We start from the raw sequence: 241 nt of genomic DNA, 5'->3' as shown, positions 1-241 counted from the left end.
AAGAAAGGAAGGAAGGAAGGAGGAGAGGAAGAAAGGGAGGAAGGCAAGGAGGAAGAAAGGGAGGAAGGAAGGGAGGAAGAAAGGAAGGAAGGAAGGGAGGAAAGAAGGGAGGAAGCAAGAAAGAAAGGAGGGAAGCAGGGAAGAAAGGAAGGAAGAAAGGAAGAAAGGAAGGGAGAAGACAAAATAAAGTAGGATAAAATACAGTTATTAAAATAAAAAATAATTATTAAGAAGAAAAATT

This window comes from Physeter macrocephalus, chromosome 10, assembly GCF_002837175.3.
Source record: "Physeter macrocephalus isolate SW-GA chromosome 10, ASM283717v5, whole genome shotgun sequence".
NCBI classification, from domain to species: Eukaryota; Metazoa; Chordata; class Mammalia; order Artiodactyla; family Physeteridae; genus Physeter; species Physeter macrocephalus.
The sequence above is the reverse complement of the archived record's forward strand: the minus strand, read 5'-3'. Positions refer to the sequence as shown.